The sequence below is a fragment of the Arachis ipaensis genome, chromosome B03 (assembly GCF_000816755.2).
Source record: "Arachis ipaensis cultivar K30076 chromosome B03, Araip1.1, whole genome shotgun sequence".
In the NCBI taxonomy this organism is placed as follows: Eukaryota; Viridiplantae; Streptophyta; class Magnoliopsida; order Fabales; family Fabaceae; genus Arachis; species Arachis ipaensis.
In genome coordinates this window covers 34,417,499-34,426,979 of record NC_029787.2, presented here as the reverse complement: position 1 = coordinate 34,426,979, position 9,481 = coordinate 34,417,499, and the positions used below count along the sequence as shown (strand labels likewise).

The 9,481-nt window shown below is 34.0% G+C and overlaps 1 protein-coding gene across 5 annotated transcripts in view; it reads right to left on the bottom strand.

The window, feature by feature from the left end:
• LOC107630261 (CRS2-associated factor 1, chloroplastic) overlaps positions 1 to 4,719 on the bottom strand; it is a 7,503-nt gene extending 2,784 nt beyond the window's left edge. Inside the window, exons 1-3 of one of the 5 annotated variants that reach the window (XM_021118709.1) lie at positions 2,128 to 2,367; positions 1,489 to 1,593; positions 908 to 964 (exon numbers count right to left, since the gene is read on the bottom strand). The gene's annotated coding sequence lies outside the window, so the exon portion shown is untranslated. Of the gene's footprint in view, positions 1 to 907; positions 965 to 1,488; positions 1,594 to 2,127; positions 2,368 to 4,349 lie in introns of those variants that run through there. The other 4 variants (XM_021118710.1, XM_016333358.2, XM_016333357.2 and 1 more) reach the window with 4 other exon arrangements.

The following is a 9,481-nucleotide window of genomic DNA, read 5'->3' as shown; positions in this document are numbered from 1 at the left end:
TCTATCTATGACTTGTTTAATTATTATTAAAAATAGTTATTTTTGTCAAATCATCTTTTTAACTTTAGTTAATTAAACTAAATTATTAAAGCATGATAAAACCTATTTTATAAATTCCAATAGCTTTCAAAATGCGCCAACGAGCTAAGCTATAGCTCAAATGGCATAGTTTTCCCTTTCCACCAAAAAGTCTGCGAATTTCACTTCTAATTTTAAAAAAAAAAAATAGCTTTCAAAAATGCAAACTGAAAATAAAAGTTAAAAAAAAAAAATCAAAACAAAAACGAATTAGAAGTTGAAAACGAGGGCAAGCAGAGACTATGAATGGTGGAACAAAGTAGAGTAAATCACTGAATGCAAGAAATTCTTTTATATAATGTCTATTAGGTATGTCTTGATTGTTAGATTTTATGATACTTTTGGTATAATTTTGTATTATTTATGATTTGTGATTATACTTAATAGCAAGACGGAAGGGGATGATTTACAAATCAAAATTCTTCTCCCAAACTTGGGTGGAGTATTAATCAACTATCTAAAAAAACAAGCTGAGCTAATTGACAGCATCAATTGTGATTCGTGACCATACCCTTAAAAAAAAAACAAAAGACATACTCTATGGAGTAGTTCATTCTTGTAATTTTGTTCACCTAATCACCTTTGAACAAATCCATACTCAATACAATCCAAATCAAGGTTCTGAGAACCGGATCGGTCATCGAACCGATCTAGTTACTAGTTTACTGGTTCAACCGGTCTAACCGTGGTTCAACCAAAAAAATCGTTTTAAAATAAAATAATAAATAAATTATAAATAAACATCCTAGAATATAGAAGCAGCTTGTGAGTGACTATTGAAAGAAATGCCAATTCAAATAGTACAAAGTGTGAAGATATCAGATAATACCATGATATATTGAAAGAAACCCAATAAACAACACTATAATTGCTGTTCCAAGAAGTCCTTAGAGAATGCAAAGCTAAATTAGAACAGTAAATACAGAAAGTAACATTTCAAAGAGAGATAACAAGTATATCAATACTCAATACTCTTAATTGTTATTATCCTATTCCGCAACATATGCAAGCTATAATGAACAAATACTTCATTTCTACTCAAATATCTGTACCATAGGCGTATCTGCATCATATACTATTAAATTAAACTTCCTAATTGTGACTATAGTTTTGATAAAATGGTTGTATTTACATATTCCTATTTGTGCAAAACAGAAGGCCAGACTAGCTAGCTTTATTTCTCTTACAAGAAACTAGTATAACTTGGAAAACAACAATGATAAAGCCATGAAGAGATTCTATTAGTTTCTACTAAACAAAATAATTAGATCAAAACTAAGGGTGAATTTTCAGTATTAAGAAATCTAACTGTGTCTCTTGAATCTCCAATTCAATTATGCCAGTAATCCAACGAGTTGACTTACTATACAATAAACGAGTGCAGAAATAGAACGAAAGATGAAGAGGTACCAGAGGGCAGAAAAGAGTTAGTTTTCTTGTTCCTGAGAGTGTGAGCACGCGCTGACGCTGCGGAAATCCTTTTGCTGGTTCAGATTGCCATTTTCCTTCTCAGTTCTGGTAAAGAACATTGACAATTAAGAAAGATGATCAACACAATGCAAGTGAAGAGTGAGCATTGACAATTGAGAAAGATGATCAACACAGCAGAGCCACAAAACACACAACAGCACACCAGAACCCACAGCAGCAGCAACACAGCCAGAAAATTAATAGCAGCACAAAATTAATACTACCAACAGCATTCAGCATTCAGCACAAAAATTATCATTCAGCAACAAACAGCATTTGATTTGATTTCCATTTTTAGAATTCAGCAACAAACATTACAAAACAGAAACAAGTAATCCCTAATCACACTAAGCCTGAAATCAATAAAGCTAAACAAAATTTTCAATAATGATTTGATTTCCATTTTTAGCAGCAGCAAGAAAATTTCAACAAAAATTTCAGGAATTAAGGAAAGAGCAGCAGCGCAAAATCAATTATTTGATTTTCCATTAATCCATTCACAATTTCACATTCAAAAATCAGCAAACAGAGCATAAAAGGAAGAGAAGAACCGAAGAAGTGAAACTCAGTGCCGCTAACCTTCGACGGAGACACAGACGGCGACCGGCGAGACGACGGCGACCGGCGACACGGCGGCGAACTGCTCCAAGTTCGAGAGAAGCCAGGGAGGACGGGGAGAGGGGGAAGGAGGACGCCGAGCTACAAGAGAAGGCCTGGGCTACAAGAGAGGACGCGGAGGCGCCGACAGCACGGACGGCGGCGGCCTACGGCAGAACTGTTGCATGGAGAACCTAGGGTTTTGGTTGGGTGATTTTGAACTTTGAAAGTAACAAAAACGACGCCATTTCATAAGAAATGGTCGGTTCTAGATCCGATCCAACCGGCCGGTTCATCAGTTTCTAAACGGTTTGGAAATTGGCTTTTTTAGGAGGAAGACTGGACTATTTTCAGCGCTATAATTCTCTTTCGTCTCCCGTTGGCTTTTTAAGTGGAAATATTTAGAGTTCCTATTCCCTAAACTTGATAATGTCACATCTAGACATTTATTATCAATAAGCCTCTTCTTGAATCACAATAAACCAAGGTTTTGAAAACCGGACCGATTATCGAACCGTTCTAGTCACTGGTTTACTAGTCCAACCGATCCAATCAGTGGTTCAACCGAAAAACCGTTTTAGAATAAAATAATAAAAATTATAAATAAACATCCTAAAATATAATTATAGTCTAATATAAATCTTAAAATATCTTCGAAATTTAAAACACTACATAAAATATCATCAACCTAATCCATATGATCTTATCAAAATACAAACTCAAAAATTAAATAGTAAAAAACATATCTAAATATTAAATCCCAACATCATGATTTATCAATCATCAAAATCCGCAAGAACTTGTTGCAAATTTGCTTCGGTGGATTAGGATTAGGATTAGGATTAGGATTAGCAGCATCATTCGAAATTAATAAAAGTTTTATTAATCTCTATTTGATTAACACTATTATCCATAATTGAAATTAATAAAAGTTTTATTAATTAAAACAAAATTAAAGACCAACCACAGCACAATGAAAAAGAAAAAACTATCAACATGACCATATCTAAATTCTGCCACCAACATTCAGCAACAAACAAAGACAGCAAAACCAGCAATAATTAGGAGCCAGCAACTACAAATCAAAGCAAAACCAGCAACTACAAAACAAAGAAGTATCCATAACCAGATACAAAATTAAAGACTAGCCATAGCACATTGAAAAATAAAAAAATTATCAACATGAGCATATCTAAATTCTGCCACCAACATTCAGCAACAAATAAAGAAATAAAAACAGCAGGACATTCAGCAGCAAAAACACCATTACCAACAGCATTCAGCATTCAGCAACAAACAGGGCATTCAACAACAAAAATTAGCATTCAACAACAAAGTGTCATCAATCAAATCCATATGATCTTATCAAAATACAATCTCAAAAGTTAAATAGTAAAAAGAAATATCTAAATATTAAAAACCAACATGAAGATTTATCAATCATCAAAATCCATAAATTAGAACCTTGTGACTGACTATTATTGGAACTAGGTGGATTAGGATTAGCAGAATCATTTGAATTAGGAGGATTGGCAGACGAATTATTACCCAAACAGGCATTATAAGCAACTGCTTCTTGATTAATACTTTCATCCATAACTAAATTCAATAAATCATAATCCAAATTAAAAACAGCAACAGAACGGCTAGAAATCCAATAATCATCCATAAGATCATAGAACAGAATCAGTAACAAATCCATTACTCAATTTCAGAAACAAATCCATTACTCAATTTCAGAATCAGTAACAAATCAGTAACAAAAGCACATATTAGAACAGAATCAGTAACATATCAGAAATCAATCACTAACTTCAGAGTTCAGATTCACAAATCCCTAATTTCAGAAATTGCATATTTGAGTAATTTGAAATTTCAGAGTTCAGACCACTAATCTTGACTGAGAAATTATAAAAGCTAGAAATTATAAAACCAATCAGAAATATGGTTAAAGCATTTCATCAAACATGTTGAGTGCGGTAAAATTAAAACGAAATAAGAGAATCCAAAGCTTAATTTCAATGTGATAGAGAAGAGAACAAAACTATTGTAACTTTAATTTAGTCTATGAAAAAATCCAAACCACTACAAAATCAAATAATTACTTATTGTAGTAGAAATCAGAAGTTGCAGAGTTTGAAGAAGAGTATTGGTGTTGTCTGTTGTGTGAGTGTATTGTCTGGTGGCTGGTTTAGGGAACTCACCGCGGGGACAACAGAGAGCAGTTCAACGAGTGGAGCACGCGGGTTGGTCGCAGAGTTTGAAGCAGAGCAACGTGGCTTCCAGACGAACGCGAACGTGAACGGCAAACAAACGGCGACGGAAGCGTGGCTGAGCAGACAAAGACGACGGACGCCGAGCTCGAGGAAGCAACCGCGATCGGTGACAGCGAACAGGGGTTGAAGACTTGGAGCACGAGGGAAGCTAGATGACGGATGGCGAACTTTGAGTGCGACGGACGGCAGCAGTATGCCCCTCCTTGTGGTGGTGGTGTAGGCTTACAGTGCTAGGGTTTTGTGGTTGGTTTGTGTGATTTCTCTGACTGAAAGAAAGAAAGGGAGAACGGGAGAAAGAAACGAAGGAGCTTCCTTTTTGTGTAAACCGGCCGGGTTCCGGTTCGGTCTGATCGGCCGGTTCTCGTCCGGTTCAACAGTTTTTAGCCGGTTTTTTATTATCGGTTTTATATACCTGATCGGATCGTTAATACTATTGGTTCGCGATTAAACCGGTCCGACCGGCCGATCCGGTCCGGTTTTTAGAACATTGCAATTTTTTTTTTTGGTGACTAGAACATTGCAATAAACTCATACTCCTTCCACAAATCTTTTTAGAGCTTATCAAAAAAGGAATTATGACTAAAGGAGCGTTTATTGTTTATGCCTTCCAGCTTTTGGAGAATATGCTATTTTTTCTTGAATATGTAATCAAAGACCTCCTTATTCCAAATCTTGGCTTCTTTTATGAAGTTGGTTATATTCTGAAGTAAGTCTTCTCCTCTCCGCCAGCTATTCTTAAACATACAATTATAGTCCTCATGCAAGACCTAACGGGCAAGAAATTTAAAAGGTTTTGCTCCTTCATCTTTATTATCTTTTTGAAAATCCAACAGGATAGAGAGATGCTCTGACTTCAACTTAGGAAGGTGTTTGACACTGACATCTGAAAAAAAAAAAAATTAACTTTGCTCAAAAATCAATCTAGTCCCCTTTACCATATGAAAAGGGTCCAAAGAAGCCCAAATCTTTTAACTCACAATTAGACAAGCGATCATTGAAATTAGCAGTATCTATAAAAAAGTTAGAGGATCCTCCTGTATCATTAAGTGAGAGAATAGAGTTGAAATCCTTCTAAACACCAAAGTCCATCAATATCGTTGGCAATGTCTTTTGGCTTGATCCAAAGTTCATTTCTTTCTCCCATCCTAGGCTTACCATAAGTAACTGTGAAGTACCAAGGAATACTGTTCAGCCATTACACTTCCATATAAATAAACTATTTATGAATAAGCAAAGGTTTTATGTTCTAGGCGTGCTGCTTTCAAAGGCATGAAGATTGTGTTTGTTCATGAGAACAGGATGATAAGACAAACACTGAGAATAAGACACAAAAGATAGAGATACAAAATTTTGTGTTCTCGTATTTTGTTTGGTGATAAATTAGAACGAACTATGAAAATTCAATTTATTCCCATTTTTTATCCAAAAATTGAGAAAAAAATATAATAATAAAAAAATAATTATAAAAAATTAACAAGAATAATCAAAGAAAAAATAAAAAATAAATTGTGTTTCTTGTTAGTGTCTCTATGTTCTTTTTATCAGGATTGACACAAAATAAACTAATTCAGTGTCTCTGAACACAATTTCTCTGTCCATGTCTCATCTATCAAATATGATTTTGTGTCTCTATGTCTCTGTCTCAGTATCGCGTTCCTGTAAACAAACTATCCCCAAATAACTTTCAGCATGGCTTACACACCAAGTATCAAAACCAAGTTTTCTAATAATAGATTCTACTTACTCCTGAGACATGAGTTTCCAAAAGAACACAACAATTAAACTTATATCTAATCATGAGATCATAAATAATGGATTTGAAGCTTTTAGCAGAGACTCCACGACAATTTCAAATTAAAATATTCATAAATAAAAGACAAATAAAGAATGAACATGAGAAAGAAAACTCTCTGACTAAACGAGGTTTGGTTAGGCTTCCATGGCCTTTGGCCCCTCTTCATTCTCGGCTATTTTTGCAAGAGCATCAACATCTTCTGTTGAGTTCAGATCAATGAGCATCTTGCCATCTGCAATGCTGCACTGCATGATTCTGTTCCTAATGGCTTGTCATTGTAGTGTTCCTTGCCTTGTTCTAACTTTTCTCTACCCATTATGCCAACAATGAGAGCATTTGTTATGTGATCATTAGCGCTATTAATAAGAGTGTAATGGCCTAAGTAAATTTCATTATTTAATTTGCTAAACTGTCTTCAGTATTCTTGATGCTCTTGATCTTTCTCCTTCTTGTCTAACCTTTAATTATTTTGTTTAACCTTTCATTATTTAGTCTGAGGGTTGCTAACTGATGCTGATTGATCTTAAAGTTGCTTTTTGCTATTTTTCGTGTTTTTTTCTTTAGCAAATTTACTAGCACTCATTGGTGCTCTTCAAACCATGATTCTGGGTATATTGGTCTTGGCTAGCCTTATTGTTTGTTGCTGTCCTTTGTTGTTGGCTTGATTGGTTCTTTCCTTTTTTGGTCCCTTCCCATTCCTGATTAATTTTCTCATATTGGAGAGCATCAAATCTATTATTACCAGCTCCACGTTTAATGACCCCCATTAATGCTCTTTGATCCTTGCTTATTCTTTCTCTTCGGCTTCTTGACCACCATCCATGGACCATATATATATATATATATATATACTTTCTATTATTAACTAATAAATTCTCTTCTTTACTCCCTAATTCTTGCATGTTACTACCTTTTTAATCCCTGATTTTCAGCATTATTATTTACTTTGCTAATTTGATCCCCCAGTGAAGTTTCTACTGCATGATTCTTGTTTGCAGCGGTACCACCATCTGTCCGGCCATGTTGAGAATCTTCAGCCCCTTTTGCTTGGTCTGCATTTTGATTTTTGTTCACCTTCCTCGAACACCTATCGTTTGTGTGTCCTTATCTACCACATTGGAAACAGATTTGGCGGAGTCCCTCGTATTTCAAACTAAACTCCTTCTCCAAAGCTATAAAATTTGGCACCAGCTTCCTTCTCAAGTCTAACTCCATACTCTCGAGTGAACGGATGTATGTTCATCTATCCTCAACATTGTTCCAAGCGTTTTCCTACCTTCCATAAGAAGTATACGTTACATAATTCTACTGGGAGATTGGGATTGTGAATCTAAACAGCAACCTTCTGAATCTCACTCTGGATATAAACAGAGGTCTTCACCTTTCTACCAGTAGGTAGTGATTAGCAATCATCTATGCACATTCGAACAAAGCATAAGAGTAATCCTCTTGGCTAGAAAATCTGACCAAAAAGTGGCCTCCAGCAAGATCCTTCTCTCTTTGCCCACCTTTTGGTTATCCATTGTTCCATCGTCTGCGGATTAGGATTTTTCTTAGGGGTTTAACAATTAGAGCTTGCTTCTGGCCGACACCACTCATCGTATTCCTCTAAGGACACATCAATAACAGGGTCTGGATTGAAGGGGGTCTGAGGGTCCTCCATCCTCTCCATCGAGTCCTCGTCGAAAATGTTGTCTTCGGGGACCATTTCTATAATTTCATAGGGATTTAATTTGTCCAAACCATCACTCAACAGCCTATCCTTATAGGAGGGCTTGCTGGGTTTGGTCGCATCAGCTTTAGTAGTTCTTTTTCCTTTAGAAGGCGAGTTAGGATCTCCATCAGCCAAGATTGAATTCTCCACTTCTTGTACTATCTCCATATTTTTTTTTGTTGATCCTCTCTGTTCATTTTGATTTTCTTTGTGCTTTTAACCACTAGATTTTTCTCCTTTGGTGATCGTTTTTCAGTGTCTGCGGAGTTGTTGACGTACTCATAATACTTTTATACTATAATAACATTAAAATAAGTTAATTATATCATTTATAATTAATATTAACATTACAAATAATTTTTTTATATAAAAAATATTTACATATATGAGATGATCAAAATAATTCATAATATGATTATTCATTGAAATATTTTTTTCACCATTTTTAATTTATTTTTTACAAGTATAAAAAAAAGCTTTAAACTTGTGAAATGGCGTTGACAAATAGAAAAAAAAATGAGTTACGGTGAGTGTATTACTGTATTACGAGTGAAGAGTAAAGTATAAGAATTTTTATTAATGGCACTTTATAAATAAGTTATTTTGTATTTGGAATTTTAGTTATAAAAATACTTATCTTAGAGTTATAACGTTTTGATAAATAACTCATGAACTTGATATAAGAAACTTTAAAGATAATAGCAAGTTATATAAAAATAAAATCACATGTTAAAAAATAAAATTAAAACAGAGATTTTATATCACACACAATATTAAATACAAATTTAATAATAAAAATAGAGTGATAAAATAATAAAAAAATAATTGAAAAAATATATGAGTGAGTGATTCAGATGGAACATTATTTTAAAATGGTGGTAGAAGGTCAATCTTTTGAGCAGATGAATCATTACGTGAAAATGGTAGTGGAGGACCAATAGTTACAGCAGATGAAACATTGTGTGAAAATGATGGTGGAAGGTCAGTGCTTCTAACAGATGCAATTTTGCGTGAAAATGGTGGTGGATGACCAGTATTTCCACTAGAAATAGAAAATATTTTCACATCGCCAATAATGAAATCTTGTTTTTAATTTATAATATTTTATATTAATTGCTTCTCACCCCAAATTAAAATTCTAAATGATACGTTGGAGAAATAAGGGTGGGGATCACAGAACTTCCAACAATCCAAATTCTTAATATATAAAAAAATTTATAAAATATATAAAAGAACATCTATTTAGTATGAAAAAGAAACATTCTGATATTTAGTAGAAGAAACATCTTGATGCCTAGCATAAGCACCATTCACGTAGAGGTTTTGGATTCAGCTAGAGGCATTTGGCTGATTTTTAGCTGGTACCCTCTTAGTTCTTAAGAAAATGATAGAATGATTTATAGAGAAGGAGAAATAATATATTTTTACTTCTTAAAAACTGTGAATTAACTTTTCAAAAAATTAAAATTTTTTTTTAATGATACCAAACACATGTATTGTAATTTTTCATAATTCAAAAGTAACACAAAAAATAACTTCTACTGTTTTTAA